This window comes from Schistocerca piceifrons, chromosome 8 (assembly GCF_021461385.2).
Source record: "Schistocerca piceifrons isolate TAMUIC-IGC-003096 chromosome 8, iqSchPice1.1, whole genome shotgun sequence".
NCBI lineage: Eukaryota > Metazoa > Arthropoda > Insecta > Orthoptera > Acrididae > Schistocerca > Schistocerca piceifrons.
In genome coordinates this window covers 427,305,383-427,329,285 of record NC_060145.1, presented here as the reverse complement: position 1 = coordinate 427,329,285, position 23,903 = coordinate 427,305,383, and the positions used below count along the sequence as shown (strand labels likewise).

Here is a 23,903-nt window from a genome sequence, read left to right as displayed (position 1 = left end):
GTAAACTCTTCATTAGGCAACGGTTGAAGGTGGGTTTAAAACTTTTTTGGAGCTTTCTATAAACGCACCTATGGAACAGCACTGCCTAAGAGCAACCCTTATACATAGTAAATAAGTGCCGCCGATACCGCACTGATAACTCAGCGAGTTGCGGCTCACCTGCTCCTCCGCCGCGGCCCCGCAACGCCGTTAAACTTCGTCCGCACCCCGGGCACCGCGCAGATTTAACAGGCCGTTTTACGCCCGCCATTATGTCGACGCGACGGAAACGGCGCAACATTTGCAGCCACACGGTGCGACGCGACGGCTGGCGAGGGGACACAGACACTGGTGTAATTACCGGGAACCGGTCGCCTTGTCGATAATAGGCCCACTCAGCGGGGAGCTCCGCTTCCTTCCATTCCACCTCACAGGAGACACTCACGGCAAGGTCAGGCGGCAGCTCGCACGCACCTCGGCACGCACGAACGCACGCACACACGCACTACACACGCTTTCTTTTTTCTCCATTCATATTTTATTAAAAAAAGAGAGAGGAGCACAGGCTTCCGTTTCTGAAGCCAGAGAATGTGTAGTAGACACGACACTTCATCATTGTGCGTACCAACGAAGCATAATCCCCAATGCAGAAAGCTGTGCTTAATAGTTCAACCAATTTAACAAGGGGAGATGCTTCTAAACGGGGATAAATCACTTTTGGGGTTCCAGAAGGCTCAATTTTAGGTCCAGTATTGTTTCACATACATGTAGACGACCTCCCATCTAATACACAACAATCGAAATTAGCTGTTTTTGTGGACGGCACTCGTTTATAATCAATCCAGGCATATAAAAGGAAACGGAAGACGTGGTAAATAAAGTTATAAAAGTATTATTGAGTGGTTTCCTGCAAATACTGACCCTACGACTTACCTTAGAAAATAGATTAAGGAAAGGCAAACCTACGTTTCTAGCATTTGTAGACTTAGAGAAAGCTCTTGAAAATGTTGACTGGAATACTCTCTTTCAAATTCTATAGGTGGCAGGAGTAAAATACAGGGAGCGAAAGGTTATTTAAAATTTGTACAGAAACCAGATGGCAGTTGTAAGAGTCGAGGGGCATGAAAGGGAAGCAGCAGTTGGGAAGGGGGTGAGACAGGGTTGTAGCCTCTCCCCGATGTTATTCATTCTCTATATTGAGCAAGCAGTAAAGGAAACAAAAGAAAAATTCGGAGTAGGTATTAAGATCCATGGAGAAGAAATAAAAACTTTGAAGTTCGCCGATGACATTGTAATTCTGTCAGAGACGGCGAAGGACTTGGAAGAGCAGTTGAACAGAATGGACAGTGTCTTGAAAGGATGATATAACATGAACATGAACAAAATCAAAACGAGGATAATGGAATGTGGTCGAATTATGTCGGGGGATGCTGAGGGAATTAGATTAGGAAATGAGACACTTAAAGTAGCAAAGGAATTTTGCTATTTGGGGAGCAAAATAACTGATGATAGTCGAAGTAGAGAGGACATAAAATGTAGACTGGCAATGGCAAGGAAAGCGTTTCTGAAGAAGAGAAATTCGTTAACATCGAGTATAGATTTAAGTGTCAGGAAGTCGTTTCTGAAAGTATTTGTATGGAGTGTAGCCATGTATGGAAGTGAAACATTCACGATAAATAGTTTGGACAAGAAGAGAATAGAAGCTTTCGAAATGTGGTGCTGAAGATTAGATGGGTAGATCACATAACTAATGAGGAGGTATTGAATAGAATTGAGGACGAGTTTGTGGCAAGAAGAAGGGACCGGTTGGTAGGACATGTTCTGAGGCATCAAGGGATCACAAATTTAACATTGGAGGGCAGCGTGGAGGGTAAAAATCGTAGAGGGAGACCAAGAGACGAATACACTAAGCAGATTCAGAAGGATGTAGGTTGCAGTAAGTACTGGGAGATGAAGAAGCTTGCACAGGATAGAGTATCATGGAGAGCTGCAGCAAAGCAGTCTCAGAACTGAAGACCACAACAACAACAACATTCCTGCAAATAACTTCAGACACAACATACTCAGTTCTCCACGCGCAAAGGAGTTAATGACACTATCTGATAGTGGGCTTTGATTTAAATTAAACTTTCAATTTTCTCCATTGATTTAAATCAATGCCCACTAGTAGCTAATGTAAGTAATTCCTTGGACATGTCCGAAAGAACAGACACCACATATGTAATTGAGGTGAGGACGATCAACTGATCACTTCATTGCAAATTCATATGACGTTCGAGTTCTTACGGGAATCGACAGTAGTTGTGTATAGATAAGCAGAGAATATGGGTCTGACGGGAGGCGTGCTAGGGTAGTATGTGCGCATGCGACGACCACTGTGTCCGGATGGCGCAGCGGTCAGCGTATCAGCCTATTAAACGGGTTGGACTCCCTGTCTAGCACAAATTTCCAACTTTCCGCATTAATTTAAATCAATGCCGTAGGTTGTGTTCCAAAAATGAACAGCATAGAGACAGAAGTGATGACACTTTCTGCAGGACCTGAATATCATTTTGCAGGACAGTGCTGAAGCACGTACAGTGCAAGCTGTTACGGATTTGTTTGACTGATGGGGCTGCTAAGTGCTATACCACTTACTGCACCTCCCTGACTTAAGCCCTCGTGAGTTCAACTCGATTTCTAAACTGAAGGAAACACTTCACGGCATTCGCTTCAGAACTGCTACAAATTCGTCGGGCAATAGACCGCTCCACTCGAACTGTCAACACAACTGGCACTGCTACGAGTATCCTTCGGCTACCCCGCGCGGCAGCGATAGAAAACGCAGTTTCCTCCAAAAAGATAAACTGTAAAAAAAAAAAAAAAAAAAAAAAAAAAGAAGACAGAAACGTATCAATTATCGCTTCAATCCTTCGTCGTACTTATTTAAAACATGTTTCTGTTGTTACTAAACAACTTTCGCAGTTATCAGTTATAATAGGAAACTCTTGTCTTTGATCATGATGAAGAACGGTTTATTAAGCACAAAATGATAACAGTAATTAAATACATTCTTTGTGTTTGTGCATGTAACCTGTAATTGCTTGGTTACATAAAAGCGCAGAAGTTAAGCGAGCAACTTATTTTTTATTACTTATAAAATGCAACTCATATTTTGTAAGGATATAAAATACACAATGGACTAACATTGAGTAATGTGTGATTTCAATTATGTGCAAAATGAACAAACAACAAACAAAGAGAAGTCGTCAGTTGCCACTTCCTCTCTCATACTTTCGTTTATGTTTCTTTCCCTGCCAAAGCTGTGACCGAAGATACATATTTTGACGATGACTTATGTTCTACTCAGGTCTAACGATTTTTAATACTAACACTTGATAATAACCTAAGGCTGAAATCTAGATTGTATGATAATACCTGTTGTACAATTAAATGGCGGTTATACCTATTATAAACAGAGCCAATAGGTTGGGGTCGCCTTTATAGCGCCTGTTATAAGGCGCGCGTTTCCATTTAGTTCGACACAGATGCGATTAATCTGACTGCTGTTGAGTCAAACCGGTGCAAAATATTCCTCTACCGGTTAGACTCTCCGAGGACTCCCATGAAGTTCCGGCATGTTTCTGTAAGATGTTGTTGCGAGTCCTAAGTTTGGCTGCTGTGTCTGACAGACGATTCTCGAAGCTCAATGTTCTGTTCAGGCTGACCCCTAGATATTATGGATGTCAACTGCGAGACCGTAGTTTGTTCTCAGAGCAAATATTGATTTCCCAGGCTAACTTATTCTTGAGATGGAGTATGGATACTTATGTCTTTGTGGCACTGGATTGCAATCTGGAATGGTTTATGTCCCGATAACTTTTAAGTTCTTTATCACTATGTCTTACAAGGCCCAATCGTCGGCGTATCGAAAATTCTGTGAGATGTTTTCGGTATATCAGCTTCATAAAGGCTGAATGAACGGGGATCCGGAGCAGATCTCCGTAGAAGACTGTTCTTCAGGTTCATTTGAGTGCTGAGTGTATTACCGAAGATCACTTGGAAACATCTGCTAGAGAGCATGACAGTGACAAGTTTGGTGGTGATTTTGCCGGCCGGGGTGGCCGAGCGGTTCTAGGCGCTATAGACTGGAACCGCACGACCGCCACGGTCGCAGGTTCGAATCCTGTTAAAGTAGTTCTAAGTTCTAGGGGACTGATGACCTCAGAAGTTAAGTCTCATAGCGCTCAGACCCATTTTTTTGTGGTGATTTTGCAGGGAATCACTTACATGAGCTTTAAAACTGTGTCATATGCTGCTGTAAGGTCGACAGTTATGGCTGAGGTAAACGGGTAATGAAAGTGGAGATCCATGCGACCTTTGCATCAGTGAGGGTGGAGCAGATGGGAATGTTGTAGTTTTAGAGTTTCTGTTGGGTGGTCAGTCGGTGGGGGTTGTAGGCTTCTTTTCGATCGAGTATTTCAGCCAGGTGGCGCACACACAGCCTGCCAAGACCTTATTGGATCCACGTCGCCAGTGCAAATCACGAGATACAAATCGCCCGTCACGCACTATCACAGTCGTGTACGTGCTATTAATGTGAGTGGACAGAGTGTCGGGACGAGTTGCGCACGCAGTGAAAGTGTCGGCGGCGTGCGGCACGGCCGGTAGCGGCCGGTTTAGGCCCTGGGCGCATCGGCCGGCTGCGGTTCCGCGCGACGAATCGGTGGCAGAGTTATGCGGCGTGGCTCCCCGCTCCTCCGGCCCCCGCCCCCCGACGCACTGGAGAGTCTTCCGCCCCAGCTGCCTCCTGCCCCCCACAGCATTAGCCGCAGAAGGCGCAGTAAATTACGCGCCCGGCACAACTTTACGATCGCAGAGGCTTTTAACGCCGCTTCATTTGTTGGTTCTGTGTGCTGTGCCCTGTAAACCCCACCTCCTCTCTCTCTCTCTCTCTCTCTCTCTCTCTCTCTCTAACATCACGAATGCGCCGCACCTACGTCCGGCTTCATTTTCATTTGCTTCCCCGGCGACTAAGTGAACTTTCCAGACGAAGATAATGTCTTCACCTCAGACGCTGGGAGACCGAAAGAAGACTGTAACATACACAGATATAAGATGACAGAGCCGCCTCAATCTGTGAGGTGCTGCGGTCTATGTGAGATCATAATATACACTTGAGACACAGGAACGCAACCTTCAGTCCTCGCTCTCCATTCCTAGACGTCGCTATGCCTCTGCCCAATAGCTTGCGCCGCCTCGTAAGGCGGCCTACCTGACTCCTACAGCTACACCACTGGCCATTAAAATTGCTACACCAAGAACAAATGCAGATGATAAACGGGTATTCATTGGACAAATATACTGGAACTGACATGTGACTACATTTTCACGCAGTTTGCGTGCATAGATCCTGAGAAATACGCCTGGGCATTGAGTCAAACATAGCGATGGCGTGTACAGGTACAACTACCCATGCAGCTTCAACACGATACCACAGTTCATCAAGAGCAGTGACTGGCGTATTGTGGCGGGCCAGTTGCTCGGCCACCATTGACCACACGTTTTCAATTGGTGAGAGATCTGGAGAATGTGCTGGCCAGGGCAGCAGTCGAACATTTTCTGTATCCAGAAAGGCCCGTACAGGACTTGCAACATGGGGTCGTGCATTATCCTGCTGAAATGTAGGGTTTCGCAGGGATCGAATGAAGAGTAGAGCCACGGGTCGTAACACATCTGAAATGTAACGTCCACTGTTCAAAGTGCCGTCAATGGTAACAAGAGGTGACCGAGACGTGTAACCAATGGCACCCCATACCATCACGCCGGGTGATACGCCAGTACGGCGATGACGAATACACGCTTCCAATGTGCGTTCACCGCGATGTCGCCAAACACGGATGTGACCATAGTGATGCTGTAAACAGAACCCGGATTCATCCGAAAAATGACGTTTTGCTATTCGTGCACCCAGATCCGTCGTTGTGTACACCCTTCAGAATAGACAACAATGGCTCAATGATACGGATATCAAGTGACTGTGGTGGGCCTCCTGCTCACGAAACCTGTCCTGGGCGACGCGTTCTCTGTGAAAAGGGGCCCTCTCGTCTTGGATCGCAGCATCACCATTGAAGAACATTTTATCGTGGAATGGACGTGAGCAGCAAAACGCTCACGTAATCCTTAGCACTAATGCGATCTTGCAGATTACCCGTGGAGCCCATGGCGTACCACGATACGACTGCTCAAATCATCACCGAGCTCCCGCCATGTTTCACTCTTGGGATGTAAACTCGACGAGACGTTGAAAACTGTGGAACAAGACTCATTCGAAGAAATGAGTTTAATCCATTGCTTCATACGCCACGTTTTATGGTTTCGGCAACACGCCTTCCTGTTCCATTTGCATCGCTGATGAATGGTTTTGTACTTCTAGCTCGAACCTGCAATTCCTCTTCTTATAGAACTTCCTTCGTGTTATTTTGATGCTGAGAAGGGTCGCGAGTGCGACATCCAGTTCCGCAATGAATTTTGCAGCTGTCGTCCTCTCATTTTTCGTCACAATCGTCTTCAACGGCCGTGTTTCACGAGCATTCAACAGACACTTTCGTTCGCGTTGAAACTTAGCGGATGATATTTTCCCACTTTCCCTGACAACAGTATAAATAAAAAATACTCGCAGAAGTAGAGCTGTGAGGACGGTGCGTGAGTTGTGCTGGGGTAGTTCAGTTGGTAGAGCACTTGGCCGCGAAAGGCATCTGCCAGGAAGTTTCATATCAGCGCACACTCCGCTGCAAAGTGAAAATCTCATTCTGAAACAGTATAAATCTTCGATACTGTGCATCTTGAAATACCAAACAATTCTGCTCTCTTGGTTTCAGCCGGCCGTGTGGCTGAGCGGTTCTAGGCGCTTCAGTCTGGAACGGCGCGACAGCTACGGTCGCAGGTTCGAATCCTGCCTCGGGCATGTATGTGTGTGATGTCCTTAGGTGAGTTGGGTTTAAGTAGTTCTAAGTTCTAGGGGACTGATGATCTCAGATGTTGTCCCATAGTACTCAGAACCATTTGAACCATTCTTGGTTTCTGAAGCACCCACACTATTCGAGCATCAACAATTAGCCAGTGTTCCAATTCACTTAGCTGCAACGTAATGCACTCACATCTACACAGAATACTGCCGTGACCACAACTGACACTTGGAATGTATTGAGGACATCGCACAGGTGACTTTCGTGGTCAAATACAACAGCGCATCCTGCGGGCTTGGCCGGCATTTTATGTTCAAGCTAACATTTCTCGCGGTGAGTCTATATTTTCTTTGACGCCTTGTATATTAGCGAGTGCAAAATGTCTGTCTGTATACTTCTGTACCATCCATAACCTCTCTCACGTTATTCTCATATTACCTAGGCGACGGATGTGATGGACAGTCAATCAGCCTTCCAAACTAGGTACTCTTAATGCACCTAACTGGATTTTGCGAGAATTACCTAGACTTTCTTCCACAGATTCCCGTTGAAGTTCCCCTAGCGTCACTGTCACATGAGCTATATCGACCCATTACCATCTTAACACTGCACCTCTGAAATCAAGATTTGGTTGCACTAGCGTGTTGTATCCCTAGGTCGACAAATCCCTCAAAGGTCTCTTGATTTTTCTTAAATTTGGATCCATTACCAAGCGCAACGTCAGAATTGCCTCTATGGTACCTTTACCTTTCCTGAGGCCAAACTGATCGTCATCTAACAAAGCCCCAATTTCGTTTTTCATTTCTGTATCCCGTTCTTGTCAACAACTTGGATGCGTGAGCTGTTAAGCAGATTGTGCGATAGTTTTCGCACTTGTCTCTTGGTATCTTCGAATTCTGCGGATAACATTGCACGGAAATTCTTATCTAATTCTCCAGTCTCATAGATTTTACACTCCAACGTAGATAGTCGTTTGGTTGCCACATCCCCAGTGATTTTAGAATTTTCGAAGGAATGTTATTACCCGTATTTCCTTACCTTATCAAGAGTCATCCAAAGCTCTGTTAAACTCGGCCTTAATAATGGCTTCTTTATGTAGTTCATATCAACTCTTATTTCTTTTTCGATCTCGTAATCAGATAAATCTTCCTCTTGTAGAGGGTTTCGATGTATTCTGGCCACCTACCTGCACCCTCTTCTACTTTTAACACAGAAATTCCCACTGCACCCATAATGTTCACACCGAATGAGTTCTTCCGACAACCATTTATTTTTCGATTTCTTCACATTTTTCGTGCAACCTTTGCCGCTTGACTTTCGTTCACTTCCCATTCTTCATTCCTACGTGACATATACCTGTCTCTTTTGTGCTTCCTCGTTATGATGATAGATCTCAGGTTGTTGGGGACCAGCACTCACTCATTACGAAGCCACTACCGATTGTTGCATTCGTCCGTCGTCACTTTAGGCATTTCCATTTGTTTTTTGTTGTTTCTTTAAAAACAAATTGCACTTGTTGATCGTAATATTTTGCCAAGGAACTAGGTCACCTTATTCCTCAAGTTTCCATATGTTCCAAGAACGGAAAAGTGAACAGTTTATAAACCGGAAATTCAATTTAAAACTGTAGTGCTTCATTAGAAATGATCATGTTGTAGGTGGTACATCCTTGCCGCCCACAAACCTAAGAACTGGAATGGGAGGAATCTGAATCTGGTACTAATCAAGTTTTTCGTATAAGTAATTCACTGCCGCTGAAAAAAGTTATTTTAACAGTCCGGGAAAAAAGTCCTAACTTCAAGCAGGAATCGTATCTCGATCCTTTGTATTAGTGTTTTGATTCTTGATATCTGAGCCACCAACCACACTATGTTGTCATGTCATGGACATAAAAATATGCTAATCCATAACATGTCTCTGTCTCCTGTAACATAAAAGGATGAACGGAAAGAGGGAACAGTAATTTCCTTCCACTTGGAAGGTTCAGTAGTCCAGAACCATCGACGCCTCAGTTATATTACAAAGTATCATCGAACAACAGTTTTCACAACAACTGATACATGTTTCTGAATAATAATGATCTTTTACTTGACATATGTCTCTTGTCATCTTATTTATGATGCTTATCAAAGTTTGTAGGACACTTTATCTGCTACCCAAATACCTGTGCTAATTTTTGTTCTCTCTCTGTTACAGGTAAGACTACGGTTTGTTCAGAGTTTGCAAGTAGACGCTGTGAAGGTAAACAGTTTCTTGTATATTATTCAGCTGTAACGTATTCATTTACTTTACATGCCCATATAGCAGTATGCACATCCAATATTTGGCGGCATCTGTAGTCCCTTTGAATAAAACTGCCCATTTCATTACGCGTGAGCTGTTATTGAGCTTTCTGTCACCCTCCAGAGCAGCACACCGTGTTTTCCCCCGCAAGGTGTATTTGTAAATGTTCTAGAAGTACAATTACTTTCACCTTAAACGAACTGACAATTGGAAAAGATTATCATCACACACATTTCGTTTGTTTATCAAAGCATCCCCAGTGGCAATACTGAAAGTATTTCGAATGTGTGTTACTTTAGGACTATACAAGAGAGTACGGGTCTGTTTGATTTGTATGCTAAACAGATGTCTACGTTTAGGCATTACGATTTTAAAGATGATCTAACGTTTGTTAAAATAATTACAGTAATCTTATTATTAATAGGGTTACAACACATACGTATAGAATTAATGTTAGAGTGGAGCGTATAACTAATGACAGTGAGGCTTCTAAGAAATTCTTCGATGAACAGGGACCGGTAGGAAAAGCTTACATTGTGTGTTAGTAACAAGCTAGGTAAATTTAGTTTGCAAGGATTTGATTCAGCTGGTGTATAATGGAGGGAATATACCGGAAAGAATGCATACAAATTTGTTCAGTATAGCAAACCAGAGCAATCTGTAGCTGTAGATGAAGTTAAGGATTGGCCTTGAGCTGAAAATAAGTGTAAAGCTAAGAATATCCATTTTACATTGGTGTAATGATTAGTGGCAGGATTCTGATACAAAATAAAGTAAAATATTATTCCACAGTGTGAACAATGTTGTTGAACTAACATTTTTTTTGGAAAAGGTAGCGTAACGTTTTAAATAAACGTATTTTGTTTACAGCATACGTCTGCGTCGGCATCTTTTTACCAGAAGTTTTTCTAGTAGTCTCTGTTCCTCGAAGAATTTCTTAAAAGCTATCGCTTCTCGACAATGACGTCACATGAAAATTCTAGAATGCTACAATGCATTGAACCAACGTCCTATGTAGTAATCTTGTTTCTGGCCTGACTGACATGCCTGTGACGCGGAGAGGGGTGGGATTTCTCAAAAGCGATACGTCGCTTGCCACAGTTTCCGAGCAACGGCCCATAGGGCCATGCGGTCATCGCAACCTGTCCACGTGGCTAGCGACTCCCGCGCAACTCCTAACGCAGGACTTGCACCGTACGTGAGACACATCGAATGCCCGTGCAGACAACTCAGTTGAAAGTTCCCGCCACTTGTCAGCGTTACGCAGCAGGCGCGGACAAGGCTCATGCAGGGGCTGTGCCCTGTGAAGCGCGCGGTAGAGGGGTGTTCAGCGGCGCCGCAGGGACCCCATTGTGGGCGTTTAGCACACTGCGGCCCGACAATCGGCCTTCCTGCGGGCAAAAGCCGCCGACAAAGGGACGCAGCCCCTCTGAGGGTCGCCGACAAATTGCCCGCCGCAAATGAGCCGGAAACGAGCAGCGTGGGCGGGTGCGCGCCACAGCCGGCCATGTCCCACAGGCGGGGCAGCGATACACCGCGGCGGCCCACTTCCGTCGCTGTCGGCGGCCGTGTGGACAGTAGATGTTGGGAACTGATGTATGCCCCTTACAAAGAAGAGTAAATTTCCGCTGATGATCTTTGATATATTCGTATCTTAGACAACTTTGGAGAAGCCACACTGACTTTCGTGTTACGGCAGATGCTCTTTTAGGCCCAAAAATCTAGTAGTATGCCGTTTTGAGGCAACGGCACGTTGGAGATTTATTACAAACACGCCACGCTTACAATATCATACCGAGTGGGTATAATTAAACTTTTCCTAGCGCGGAAGCTAATTACCATACGCGCGCCAAACTTTGTACCCTTCAAGAACATGGAGAGGAGAAATAATGCAGAATCAATTCATCTGAAACACTTTTAATGTGGTGCTACCACACATCGTACCATTACATACCGGTATCATTATTGCTACAAAAGGGGCTCAATATAGCGCCCACTAGTGTCCAGAAGAGTCTGAAAGCCCAGGATTGTATTCTGTACAGCAGAGCGAAGCATTTCCTTAGGTATGCTGGCTACCTCTCAGCGCTTCAGGTCTCCAGATGTGAATGTTCCCCTGGTAAACCCTGTTCTTCAGGTAGCCCCACAACCAGAAATGACAGGAAGTGAGACCAGGTGACCGTGCCGACCAAGCATTTGGAAACGATCGGCTGATAATTCGATCGTTTCCAAATGTGTTTCGGAGAAGAAGGTGAACTTCATGACAGATGTGCTTTGGGGCCTCATCTTGCATGAAAACTGTTGAGTTCAATGCGTCTCTCTCATCTAGGGCGGGTATGACATGTTGGGGAAGCATATCGCAGTAACGCTGGCTCGTCACACTGCATGTCTTTGGTCCTTGAGCGCCAACCTGTTAAAAAAAAATTGGGCTGATGATGAACGTTCACCACACAGAGGAAGTTCATGCACAGTGACTGGAAGAGAAAATCCCCATACTCGGCCATTCTGTGTGGTCACCACACCCTCACAGAAAAATGAGCTTCGTCTGTCTATAGGATGGTCAACTTTAATCCTGGCGAGAAAGTGGAAGTCAAGACGTCATCGTGCGTCCTGCGGTGCAAGCCGCGGCCCGATTTGGATCTTGTACGGATACCATTTGAGAATGGTTCGGAGCACCTACCGTACAGTGGACCACGGGATGTTCAACAGTCGTGACACACACGCACACTGCCTAACGATTGGGAATTGCGCGCAGCGTTGTCTGTCATAGCAACAACGATTTCATCAACCACCCGTGGTGCAACCGGTCGTCGGCCTCTTCCTGCAGAGACGCCCAGTTCTTCAGCCGATTCGAACTTCTTCATCATGTTCCGCACAGCAGGTGAAGATAGAGGATCCTCCGTAATACTTTCAGCCGCCGATATTCTCGAAGTGTAGCTGCAGCATTACTGTTCGTTTGATAATAGAGCTTCACCAAAAATGCCCTGCTCCTCTTGTATAAGCTCATGTTGACACGTCAACAAGTGCACTGCAACTGGTCTGGTTATGAATCACTATGACTGATCACGGCACCTGGTGGTCATAGTCGGAACTGGATGGTGGCGCTGTGACGCATTGAAATCATGCATCCCAAACTCTGGACATTAATGCTCTCAAGTTTGGTATTCGTACGGTACTTAGTTTCTGTGTTATAACGTGCTAAATAGGGAAAGTTTAGTTTTGATCATTCGGTATGACAGCTAATGACGCATCAGCGATATATGCATTCAAGAGGTACCACGAAAGCCGACACAAAAGACGAAAAACACATGTCTTCAGCACAGCGTAGAGGATTGACACGCAGAGTACAGAGTCGAAGAAAGTAAGTTCCTGTCCTACTATATGTTAATATTTTTTTCGTCTTAGCATTTTAACACATTCTGGGACTTCATTATGAACGTAATACAAGTATGTTCTGCAATATTATATGTTATTTACATTTGCGTCTCATTGGAAAACGAAGGATGAAAGAAATATTTGGCTGTTTATTTCCTAATATGCAGCAATTTCCTAGTGTATGGTTAGACAGGAACTTAAGAGGCCGTTTAAACTCTTGTGAATGAAATGAACAGTAATAAAATTCATATTCTTCCGTGTCGTGACGTCTCCAAAGTTGTCGAAGAGTACAGCAAAGACCATCAGCGGAAATACATTCCTCTTTGTGAAAGGAATCAAAAATGGTTCAAATGGCTCTGAGCAATATGGGACTTAACTGCTGAGGTCATCAGTCCCCTAGAACTTAGAACTACTTAAACCTAACTAACCTAAGGATATCACACACATCCATGCCCGAGGCAGGATTCGAACCTGCGACCGTAGCGGTCGCGCGGTCCAGACTGTAGCGCCTAGAACCACAAGGCCACTCAGGCCGGCTGAAAGGAATCCATCGGGCTTCAACGTCTCGTATGTCAGTGCTATCCAAATCCTGACAAACCACTCTGAAAATATGAAATGTGCAGTAGTTTTGAAACGCGTTACTGTCACGACAGATTGTTTAACTTATTTACAACGTCTGCGACTGCATTTTCGTGCTTGGACACCATACCATAATTATAACGGTCATCTGCTGTTGGTTAGTACATCGCTTACTGAGTCCGTATTTGTTCTGGAAGTACTGGTGGTGTCATTCATAGTGTGTCGTGTTGTCGGTGATAGGGAAGGTACGCTTTCGGAATCTCAGTATAAAGCCTCTCTGTCATTCACAATGTGTCTTTTGTAGCGCCTGCCACTGGAATTTGTTGACCAACTCCGTAATGGCCTCGCGTCGACTAAAAGACCCCGTGACGGATCGCGACGCTCTTCGCTAGATCTTGTCTAATTCTCTTATTAATCCAACCTACTAAGGGCGCCAGATTCATGAGCAACGCTCAAGAATGGGTCGAACAAGTGTTTTGCAAGCCATGTCTTTCACGGATGAATTCGTTTACTTTTCTTCCTGTAAATCTCAGCCTGACATCTGCTTGTCCCACTATTTGTTTCACGTGTTCATTCTACTTTGGTACTGGAGACTGTGAGGCAGAATGCCACTAATAGGAAAACGAGGCGTCGAAGCCATAAAAGCTGGGGGAGCACTGGAAGAAAGTCATTTGGTCGGATGAGTCTCGTTTCACACTGTTTCCAACTTCTGCCCGATTTTGTGTCCCAAGAATGAAAGGCGGCGGGTATTTGGTGATGATTTGACCATCCATATCGTAGTGTTCCATGGGTCCTCGTTGTTACTCTGCAAAGCCGTATTACTGTCGAGAATTACGGAACGATTTTGGGTGAGCAGGTCCATCCCATTGTACAATGTTTGTTTCCCATAAGTGATGGTGTCCCAAGAAACAGGGCCTCTTCTCACGCCGCTAACATCGTCAGGAATAGGTTTTGTGAACACAGTGATGAACTGTCGCATCTCCCATCGCTATCACAGTCACCAGGGCTCAGTATTACTGAGCCTTTGCGGTCTACTTGCGAGAGACGGGTGCGTGATCTCTATCCACTTCCACTATCGTTGTCTGAACTTGCCGATATTTTGCAGGACGAATGGTATAAGATTGCCCTGAAGCCCTTAAAGGATCTGTATCTATCCAGTCCGAGAGGACTGCAAGCTGTTTTGAATGCCAACTGGCTTAGTAGCCTACATCGTATCAAGCATGGCAGCGTGTTTTGCTTTTGGTGTTTTCCCTATTTTTGTCCACCCCTGTATATTCAGTCGCTTTTGTGATATGATGGTAATGATGATGATCGGTCTGGATACTATTTTGTAGATCACGGGGGAAAAGAGGGACAATGTCTGTTCCCAAGGTATAAGTTGCTTATAATGTGTTAAAATCCAACAACCAGGTGTAAAAAAAAAAAAAGACCGCTTTTATGATCCTTAAATTATGGCATTAAAATCGATGAGTAAAAATACTAAATCGCCTCGTCGAGTTATCCACTCAGAGCTAGTTCACTGCCTCTCCCCTAGCCTTTCGGAATGAGAGCTGACATTAACAGACTTTTAAAACATATGTTACGTGTTGCGTGTCGACGTCTGCGAGATTGTGAACACGCCTCCACCCAAACTGAGGACTGCCCTTACTTCAGCATAGAAAACATATCTAGCTGAAACGAGCTAGACCGAAACTGGTATACTACAAACTTCACATATTCGTGGCTCTTCCCGCTAGAGGACGAAACCGTGTGTCACTGGAGTGCGTCCTATTCCCCTGTCTGGTGAGCAGCACTTCCATCCATGAGCGCGGTTGGCATCAGACCCGCCATGCCTTAGTGGTCGATTTCGATGACAATAGTTATTCGCCAATTCGAGCCATTCACTTTCCCACTGATGCATAGCTCTTCTATCAAACGAGTTGACGGCTTGCTGCTCGGCGGCACGCAGAGTTCAGGGCAACACAGCGGCACAGGACACGGAAGACCTGCCTTCAGTAATCGTCTGTGCTTAACAACAGCTGCTGATTACCACTCGCCAGTACACCGAGGATTTTTGGAAGGTAACTGGGATGGCTGCGTCGACCAGGACAGTAGTTACACCTGTCTCCACACGACGAATTTGTCCTCTAGATGAGCGTTACGATCAGCAGGCGTGGCGGAACCCAGGTCAACGGCGCCAGGGTCTCTTCGCTGACGAGTGCAGTGTTTGTCGGACGACTGACAATCGTAGATTGGCCATGTTTTACAGAATATCGAAATTTAGCATTGACTTCACTGTGAGATGGTTTTAATAGTTCGCACAACGCAAAACTCTCTCGAAATCTGCCAGAAAAACCAAAGACATTCTGGTCGTATGTAAAGTGCAACAACGGAAATGCGGTATCAATACCTCCACTGTGCAATAAAAAATGTTCAAATGTGGTTGAATTCCTAGGGGGCCAAACTGTTGAGGTCATCGGTCCCTAGACTTACCCACTACTTAAACTAATTTATGCAATGAACAACACAAACACACCCGTGCCCGAGTGAGGACCGCGCTATCAGTGACATGACAGTGTAATAACTATGGTAATTTTACCGGTGGCAGACCCACTAAAGCGGAGGTACAAAATAAGGTTTTCCGAAATTCCTTCACCAAAGAAGACGAAGTAATATTCCACAATTCGATTCAATAACAGCTGCCAACATGAGTTACTTAGAAGCAGATGTCCTCAGTGTAGCGAAGCAGCTATCATCACCTAATGAAGGCAAGTATTCCGGTCGTGATTGGTGCACCAGTAGGTTACTTTACCAGTTTGCTGATACAGTAGCTCCATACTTAGCATCACATACAATCGCTCACACCAAAGGTAAGAAAGGGGATAGGAGTAATCCGCTGAATTACAGACACATATCACGAACGCTGATGTGCCGTAGGATTCTGGAATATACACTCCTGGAAATTGAAATAAGAACACCGTGAATTCATTGTCCCAGGAAGGGGAAACTTTATTGACACATTCCTGGGGTCAGATACATCACATGATCACACTGACAGAACCACAGGCACATAGACACAGGCAACAGAGCATGCACAATGTCGGCACTAGTACAGTGTATATCCACCTTTCGCAGCAATGCAGGCTGCTATTCTCCCATGCAGACGATCGTAGAGATGCTGGATGTAGTCCTGTGGAACGGCTTGCCATGCCATTTCCACCTGGCGCCTCAGTTGGACCAGCGTTCGTGCTGGACGTGCAGACCGCGTGAGACGACGCTTCATCCAGTCCCAAACATGCTCAATGGGGGACAGATCCGGAGATCTTGCTGGCCAGGGTAGTTGACTTACACCTTCTAGAGCACGTTGGGTGGCACGGGATACATGCGGACGTGCATTGTCCTGTTGGAACAGCAAGTTCCCTTGCCGGTCTAGGAATGGTAGAACGATGGGTTCGATGATGGTTTGGATGTACCGTGCACTATTCAGTGTCCCCTCGACGATCACCAGTGGTGTACGGCCAGTGTAGGAGATCGCTCCCCACACCATGATGCCGGGTGTTGGCCCTGTGTGCCTCGGTCGTATGCAGTCCTGATTGTGGCGCTCACCTGCACGGCGCCAAACACGCATACGACCATCATTGGCACCAAGGCAGAAGCGACTCTCATCGCTAAAGACGACACGTCTCCATTCGTCCCTCCATTCACGCCTGTCGCGACACCACTGGAGGCGGGCTGCACGATGTTGGGGCGTGAGCGGAAGACGGCCTAACGGTGTGCGGGACCGTAGCCCAGCTTCATGGAGACGGTTGCGAATGGTCCTCGCCGATACCCCAGGAGCAACAGTGTCCCTAATTTGCTGGGAAGTGGCGGTGCGGTCCCCTACGGCACTGCGTAGGATCCTACGGTCTTGGCGTGCATCCGTGCGTCGCTGCGGTCCGGTCCCAGGTCGACGGGCACGTGCACCTTCCGCCGACCACTGGCGACAACATCGATGTACTGTGGAGACCTCACGCCCCACGTGTTGAGCAATTCGGCGGTACGTCCACCCGGCCTCCCGCATGCCCACTATACGCCCTCGCTCAAAGTCCGTCAACTGCACATACGGTTCACGTCCACGCTGTCGCGGCATGCTACCAGTGTTAAAGACTGCGATGGAGCTCCGTATGCCACTGACGGCGGCGGTGCACAAATGCTGCGCAGCTGGCGCCATTCGACGGCCAACACCGCGGTTCCTGGTGTGTCCGCTGTGCCGTGCGTGTGATTATTGCTTGTACAGCCCTCTCGCGGTGTCCGGAGCAAGTATGGTGGGTCTGACACACCGGTGTCAATGTGTTCTTTTTTCCATTTCCAGGAGTGTAAATCGTGTTCGAACGTTACGAGTTATCCTGAAGGCAACAACCTATTGACACATAGTCAGCACGGATTCAGAAAATATTATTTTTATGAAGCACAACTAGCTCTATATTCAGGTATTGAGTTCTGTTAACCGGGAATCTCAAATTGATTCGGCTTTTGACACACTTCCTCACAAGCGACTTCTAATCACACCTCGTGCGTACGGAGTATAACCTCAGTTGTGCGACTGGATTAGTGAGTTCCTGTCGGAAATATCACGGTTTGTAGTAATTGGAAAGTCATCGAGTAAAACAGAAGTGATATCTAGCACTCGCAAAGGAAGTATTTCACGCCCTCTGCTGTTCCTAATCTACGCGAAACGAGACAATTGACTCTAAATAATGAAAAGTGTTAAGTGATCCACATGAGTACTAAAAGGAATCAGTTAAATTCTGGTTTCAAGATAAATCACAGAAATCCAAAGGCCGTCAATTCAACTAAATACCTAGGTATTAAAATTGTGAACAACTTCAGCTGGACTAGACATACATAAAATGTCGCGAGTAGGGCGAATGAAAGGCTGCCTTTTATTGACAGAACATTTAGTAGATTCACCAAATCCTCTAAAGCGACTACGTACGTCCTTACCAGGTATGACTGATGGAGGACATTGAAGAAGTTCAAAGAAGGGCAACTCGTTTTCTATTTTCGCGATATAGGGCAAAGAGTATCACAGATATGATACGCGAGTTGGGGTGGCGATCATTAAAGCAAAGCTGTTTTTCGTTGCGGCGAAATCATTTCACGAAATTTCAGTCCCCGGCGTTCTCCTATGAATGCGAAAATATTTTGTTGAAGCCAACGGACATAGGGAGAAATGAACATTGTAATGAAATAAGATAAATTAGAGGTCACTCGGAAACACAGGGTGAGTCAAAAAGGACTTTACAACTTTAGAACGATATAAAAATTTATTGAGATAACTTACGGGAATCGATAGATGTTTAATTTTATAGCAAACAACCTCATGACTGATTCACGTAGTGCATCAGTACACCTTTCCGCCACCAGGAATGCGAGCGTAGTGCACAGGTAAAATGGCTATTTTTCACTGGTGCGGAGCGTGCTTGCTTTGTGTTTTGGTTTTATGAAACGAACCCTGCACCAACTGTTCGGCGTAAATTTCACACCGAATACGCTAAAGAACTTGCAATTTACTCTTGGCACAAGAACTTTGTTGAGACGGGTTGTTGACAAGCTACGCGCGATTTGCTGCAAAGAGTGTGGGAAGACATTAATTACGGAGGCATGTTTGCTGCATCAAAAATGGTAGTTACATAGAACAAAAATGACACTTGACAGTTCTATGTGAAACTTAAGGTTGTTTGCGACAAAATGACACATCTACCTATTCTGTAAGTTATCTCAATAAATTTATATACCATTCCAAAATTGTAAAGTCCTTTTTGACTCACCCGGTAGAGAAAAAGTGTTTCGACGACCCCTCTGCCAGGCACTGAAGTGTGAAATGCAGAGTAGATATGTAGATGCAGAAGACCGTGTTGGTGTTCACGTATTGGAACGCGGCTCAGCACTCGTTCGTAATGGAGGTGAGTCGGTCATGTTTTCATTCGGTACCACTTACGTATGTCAGATTACTCTGTTTGTTGCCAACGGTATTTTAAGGACTGTGCAGTGTCGGGACGGTATTTTCTAACCTATTATCCAGCCGTACAGTTAACACGGTTCGTCTTTCAAGATGATAGAGGCAGAAATCAGTCGAAAGGAGTGGAGTCTCTGCAGATATAACCTTGATTGAGCAAATTTGGGCAGGTAGACACTTGTTGTGCGCCATCACACACTGAATGACTTCCACAGCAACCAGACGACTGCCTTCTGGGAAGGGGGGAGGGGGTTGGGCGCCAAGAGGAGCGAAGCGCGTTACAGAATTTAGGGAGTGGCAGAACGGTGTACAGTATTATACAAAGCAGATTTTGCATTAGATGATGTGGAAAATTTGCGGTTTGGTACAGATTGCCCTTATTTCGCTTATTTTTGTGTGTTTGATTTAAGTTATTTCATTCTTTTACGTTCTGATCACCAAATTATTGTTTTATTCTTTGTTGCCATTGAATCACAGACACATGTCCGCAGATGTGCAGGATTAACAGTACTTTTTGAGCAGTTTAGTTACGCTCCACTGGTCCTTTAATGGAAGCGAGTTTGCGTATCATTACGATGAAACAAAGGATACTTGCAAGATTCCATAGTGCGTTATAGTACACAACAAACGGCCCAGGGAGAAGCGATGACTTTGGTAAAAAAACAGCCGACTGCCCGCTCAGTCTCGACTTGGGAACAGAACGTGTTATTAAGCTATACCGAGGACGTTTATTTGACGGTGCTGAAGTGTATACTGAACGTCTTAACTTTGCGCCTAATAGGAAAGGCAGACGTCAACGACCCCGCTGGAGGGGACAGCAGTTTCACGGCCTAACTTTTTAATAGAGCCTCTCTCATAGATGAACGCAGTTTTGTAAACATGCGGAGCGAAAGCGAGGTAAATCGTTCCGACATGCTTGGCTCTGTAACATTACGTGTTCTCCTCTTCTGTTCATTATGAAGCTGCGCAGCTGTAGCAACGTGCGACTAATGGCATACTGATGTTGGCCCAAGGTGAACGTGCAAGGAGATGTAAAAGTAATAGGAAAAACGGAAATCTATCATTTAAAAGTTCTGCCACGAGTAAGTCGTGGGTTTTACAGCAATGCGCAGATGGAAATAGCTTTTTTGTAGTAATGAAAAAAATGCCGTTCACATCAGAAGATTTTTGATTTGAATGAGGTTTTCTTATCGCAGAGGACGCAGCGTGTTATCTTGTATGAGGTATTACCGACAGATTCAGAATTAACGTGAGCTAGGAAAAGGTGCCGCGAGCCCGTACTGTTCTCGCTATATATCAGTGACCTTGCGGACTATTTTGATACCAGGAACCTGAGGCTCCTTACAGATGATGCAATTATCTACAGCGAAGTACTATCCGTAATAGGGGCACAAAATATCAATTCAGATCTTGCAAAGATTGGCAACTTGCATAACATGCTCAGAGAAGCAGAACTTCCATTTCGCAAAACGTGAAAACATATCAATGAGTCAGAGCTGGAATCAGTCAATGCTTACCAATACCTCTGTGTAACTGCTTGCGGGATTCGAAATGGAATGTTCACATAAGGTGAATCGTAGGTAAAGCAGATGGTACACTTAAGTTTTTTTGTACAGTTACAATACTTTACCATACATCCTGTCACGCCCATCTCAGTGCCACGGTTGCACAACACAGAAATCAACAGATTCGAAAGATGCAGTCACCTATATCCTTTTGGTCTGCAAACCATTCGCTGTTGCACAACTGTGCGCGTACTAATATGAGTCAAGGTGTTCCCAAGGGTATCTGCGGACTCGATTAACTGAATTGTATTATCACAATTCCAAGAAACAGGGCGTTTCGGTTCGTTTGAACAGTTGCCAGACAGCTACTTTTAAGTGCCAGGAAACAGTTATTACTGCGCCTGCGCACCTACAATGACGTATGATCCCTGTAATAGGACCGGGATATCGGACAGGAGATACAAGGTAACATACGGCGTCCTCTCCGACGAGGAAACCTCATTGAGATAAGAAATTTCTTCATTACTATAAAATTGACATTTCCCTCTGTGCACTGTTCTGAAACATGGGTCACGCTCCGGGAAGAACTTTTTAAACGACAGATTTCCGCTTTTTCTATTACTTTTGCATCTCCTTGTACGTTTTTCCTGTACCAACACAGTATTTCAGTTCACTAGTAGGATATGGTAAAATGGAATGAATCTACAAAGCGGACAACACACTTACGATACATCATCGAATAGGACTATCTGGAACTATTGGACGAACACTAAAAATAGCAAAACGAACAGTCCCCGCGGTACGGCATATCATGCCAAGGGGCCCGGGTTCGATTCCCGGCTGGGGCGGTGATTTTCTCCGCTCAGGGTCTGGGTGTTGTGTTGTCCTCATCATCATCCTCAACTCATCCCCATCGACACGCAAGTCGCCGAAGTGGCGTCAACTCAAAAGACTTGTACCTGACTGGAGGGCCTATCCACACGACATTACATTACAGCACAACGAACGGTTTCATGTTTGTCTGACCCACGATAGCGCGTCAGAGAAATGCAGAAAAGCTGATACTGGCAGATTCTTGAAAACAGTCAAAAATGGCTCTGAGCACTATGGGACTTAACATCTGAGGTTATCAGTCCCCTAGAACTTAGAACTACTTAAACCTAACTAACCTAAGGACATCACACACGTTCATGCCCGAGGCAGGATTCGACCTGCGACCGTAGCGGTTGCGCGGTTCCAGACTGAAGCGCCTAGAACCACTCGGCCACACCGGCCGGCTGAAAACAGTCGCAAACTATTCCGCGAAACACTACTTACAAAGATTCGAGAACCAGTGCTAAGTGAGGAATGTAGGAATGTACGTACTGCTCCCGCGAGGTCTGAGGAAAAATTAAATAGTCTTTCTGCGCTCTCTACGGGAGTGCAATGTAAACGGATCATAACATGTGATACCACGGAAAGCGTTATAGATAGAACTGGCGTCTCTTCTATTGGATGTGCGCGACGGCTGTTTGATAAAAAAGTTCCAGTGCGGATGCATAACCAACGTCCGAACTCTTAGGGAAGTCAGAAATCTGCGAGTACGAGAGTATTGGGCGGAGGTCGTTGTGGTGTGGCTAGCAATAAGTTGGGAATTTGGATTTGAGGGAGAGGGTGTTGGGATGACCGAGGCGGTAACGACCTTGCAACAACAACAAAAAAAGTACTCGCCTCGGCGGTACAAATACTAAAATTTGGGACCATACAGAGAAAATTAGCGTGGCCACTGCGCGTGGGTGACACGTAAAATAGTGAAGCGATTCAAATTTTTTAAACGCGAGTGCTGGAAACTGATCCGCCAGATACTGGCTTTGCTCCTACGCCCCACCCCCCCTCCTCCCGCCCTTTGCTTCAATTGTGCCCTTGGACCTCTGTCATCCCGACGCTGTCTATTTACCGATGACCCGGATGAATGTGGTCAATTGGGTACAAGGAACGGCGATACGCTACACGTACCGCGATGCCGAGAAGGAAGCTCGGTTTGTGGCAATACATGATGGACGAGTTCATGATCTTAACAAACAAAACGCAACACCGGAACCTTTTTCGTAACTGTGGGATCGTCATTCACGGACCCACCGCCCATCTGGTGTGTGGCGGGTGTGAGAAGACTTGCAGGAGTGATGTTTCCACGATTCCCTTTCGCTAACGGAAACAATCTCTGACAGTGTGCAGCGGCGCCGGACATTCCGCCGACTGGTCTTAAAATGACGACGGCCTCTAACTCGCTGCCCGCTTCGATAAGGTGATCCCAGCGGACAAGATGGCCCTTTTTCGTTCACATTATCGTCATATCTTTTGGCGTATGGCTCCCTTGTTGATTATTTTCTCGCCTTGCTTCCTCCAGCCTTCCAACTGTGCTCCTCAATTATATAAAAAAGAATAAAAATTAAATAAACAATTAAACTTGATGGGCGGTCTGAGTTCGATTCCCGGTTTTAATTTACTGTTCCGTTCCACTACACAAGAGGTTGCACAAATGCAATGATCATTTTTGCCACCAACCAAAGAAAACTTTTTTTTAATTGCTCTTGGACTTACACAGAGTTTACTTTAATTTTTCGGCCAAATGATTTCTTGTGGGCAATCAGGAAAAAAACAAGAAGAAGAAAACGAAAAAAACGAAACAAATAGGCGGTTAAGACGACCGTTACAGTGAAGCGGAGCATCTGGGATCAAGTCCTGGTGCGCCATTAGCTTTCAACTCACGCCGTTGCATTGCCGCAATGGTTTCCTTCCTGTCTCTTTCCCAGCCCCTTTCCTTTCTATTTCTTTCATTCCAATTATTGGTCTGCAATTATTCATCTTTGCAATGTCTCCAAGAGTGTGGACGTGAACAGCACGGCGGTTTCGTGGTTTAAGATCGTGCTCTACAGCCAAACATTTTTAAGATAGAAGTAGCGATACAAAAATTTAAAAAATGAGGAACATTTACATATGTTTTAAGATACGTGAATCTTCATATAGATAAGGCTTACCTGCCAATGATCTTCTTCATTGCGGATGCACTCACATTGCCCGAACTCTTACGGGAATTGATAGACTGACTGCCGCGCGTAATGAGTATAATGGGCAGGGGCACGCAAATGTAGTGTGTGGACGGTAGGTTGGGAATGTGGGTCTCACGGGGAGCGTGCCAGAGATATGTACCTGCAGTCGCACTATCCTCTGTATCCTCAGTGGCTCAGACGGGTAGTGTGCCACGTAAGCAGGGGATCCCGG

The 23,903-nt window shown here is 45.5% G+C and overlaps 1 non-coding gene across 1 annotated transcript; it reads left to right on the top strand.

Annotated features, from left to right (window-relative positions):
• Window positions 1–22,344: 22,344 nt before the first annotated feature.
• LOC124712806 lies at window positions 22,345–22,452 on the top strand. Its single transcript, XR_007005623.1, has one exon. It is a non-coding gene; the product is annotated as a U6 spliceosomal RNA (small nuclear RNA).
• Window positions 22,453–23,903: the final 1,451 nt, after the last annotated feature.